The 2,393-nt window shown below is 41.4% G+C and overlaps 1 pseudogene; it reads right to left on the reverse strand.

Annotated features, from left to right (window-relative positions):
* Positions 1-780: 780 nt before the first annotated feature.
* LOC147449533 (L-gulonolactone oxidase 3-like) lies at positions 781-1,469 on the reverse strand (annotated as a pseudogene).
* Between the last annotated feature and the right edge of the window lie 924 nt (positions 1,470-2,393).

Here is a 2,393-nt window from a genome sequence, read left to right on the forward strand (position 1 = left end):
ACTTTTATTATTATTTCTTTTAGTCCTTGTGAGAAGATGTTGACATTTGTGTACCTCTCTCTAATGAGGGGCATTGAGTCTTGTGTTAATAGCTCATTGTTATAATTTTTTCAGAAAACATAATATTTATTGTGATAGAACATGCTTTAAAATACAAGTGTCACTTTCTATTTCTCTCTCACACAAAGAAGCCTCTTCATTATGCAACTAGTGTGTAACCAGCCTGTTACTGCGGCTAAGAAAAGAGTGGCCATTGGGTACCCCCCCCCCCCACTCCCATATTCATAGGTTTGTGATTGTGCGTATGCACATATGTGGAGATGGTGTATTGTAGTCCTTGTACTCACTCCAAGAAGATGATAATTCTCTCTCTCTCTCTCTCTCTCTCTCTATCTTGAGATCAAGATTTGTCAATGTTAGATGATCCATCAAGATAGGTAATGGATCGTTTGAACATTGGTTCCAATAGCAATGTGACCTAGTAAGCAGAATGAAACCAACTTCGGAAGGACATAAAGAAATCAAGGATTGAAATTGTATCACACACAACATTAAAAAATTTCATGATTTCATGACATGGGCAAAAGGGCTAAATGTTATGATTTTTGTTTTTGTTTTGTTTTCAAAGTCGGGTAGGGCACACCCAACCGCTCCCCTCATACACCAAAAAAAGTATACAAGAAGAACGACTAAGACTATGCACCCAGAAATCGAAGGCAGACGCTTTTGTCACTAGTTTCCTCTACATGTAGTATAAAGCACTTCAAAAGCTAAAAGCTATTAATATGGAATGTCACTTGAAAGAAATACCAAAATGATGATTTGCACTATGAACGGTTCATTGTTGTATCGTGGAAATACTCCCAAAACTCCCAATGACACTTTAGCAGAATTAAGCTCTTCATCTACCTCTATAAGATCAAGAATATTGGCATAGCCCTTTGATTCTATTACATGCACAACTAGTCTCAAGCCAATGCCATCATAATCATAGAACACTTCACCTCTTCCTTTAAAGGGGCTTCCATGAGTCCCTGTGCTAATTAAGCCAGTAATGCTCACACTCTCCCATAATGGTACAACACAAAGAGCAAGCCCATATGAGGCAACACCATGAAAGGGAGATGGTGGTTGTAGTCCCTAGTATCGATGCGAAGCCCTTGGCTACCACTGAGGCATGTGCATTTGGGAGAACTGGCAATAATCTTCGAGATGACCTTGATCTTTTGCTTTGTCTTTGCCATCTGCTTGACAATCTTTGTTTCGGAGGAATGATAAAAAATCTGATAGGATGTGCAAGGGAAGCTATTGGGCCACTTTCTGTAGGTGTTACAGGCTTTGCAAGAGAGGGAGTTGCAAAGTATCGAGTCAAGAGTAGGGCGAGCCTAGGATACGTTGTGCTGCAAAATGAGTATAATGGTTGTGAAGACGATATCACAAACTATGTTGAGAAGTAGAAAACGCTCCATGTTTGAAGCTCTACCCTCCTCCTTTTCCATATTACCAAAAGTGATTTGTCTCTCTCTCTCTCTCTCTCTCTCTCTCACACACACACACACACACACACACACACACACACACACACACACATAGGTGCACCCGGCCGCCACCTACATGGTGTTGCATAGGCTTGAAATGAAAATGGCTTAAGAATGGCAACACAAATTTAAAGGCAGTGTAAATTTCAATGCACGTTTACATCACACAACTTCCATGTGATGCCTTTAATGAGATAGGATGTGGGAACTACAGGGACAATGATGCAAAGGGAGGTGATGCTACATGTCTGTACAAGCCCTCTAGCCTCTAGAAGCCGATGTGTACATAGGATGTAGTTGGGTTTCATTCTCTCTCTCTCTCTCTCTCTCTCACACACACACACACACACACACACACACACACACACACACACACACACACACACACACACACACACACACATACTCACACATACTCACACTCACACTCACACACACATGTAGCAATGACTCTGTCTCTCTCTCTCTCTCACACACACACACACACACACACACACACACACACACATACTCACACATACTCACACTCACACACACATGTAGCAATGAGTCTCTCTCTCTCTCTCTCTCTCTCTCTCTCTCTCTCTCTCTCTCTCTCTCTCTCTCTCTCTCAAGCACACACATGATAAAAACGTGCGTGCACACGAGGGAAGTTGCTGCAAATTACCCTGCAATATTCAACTGAGAACATTGAGTGTTGAGTTCATCCAGGTGTATTTATGTGATGGAATTAGATTGGAGTTGAAACATCAAAAGTATAGACCAAGGTGAAGTTTATCCAGCACTGCAGGAGATGACACATGGAGGATGTAATGGAAATAACCTATGAACTTTGAGATTAGCGGAATTAAGAGA

Source organism: Adiantum capillus-veneris, chromosome 10 (assembly GCF_014529385.1).
Source record: "Adiantum capillus-veneris isolate H3 chromosome 10, ASM1452938v2, whole genome shotgun sequence".
NCBI classification, from domain to species: domain Eukaryota; kingdom Viridiplantae; phylum Streptophyta; class Polypodiopsida; order Polypodiales; family Pteridaceae; genus Adiantum; species Adiantum capillus-veneris.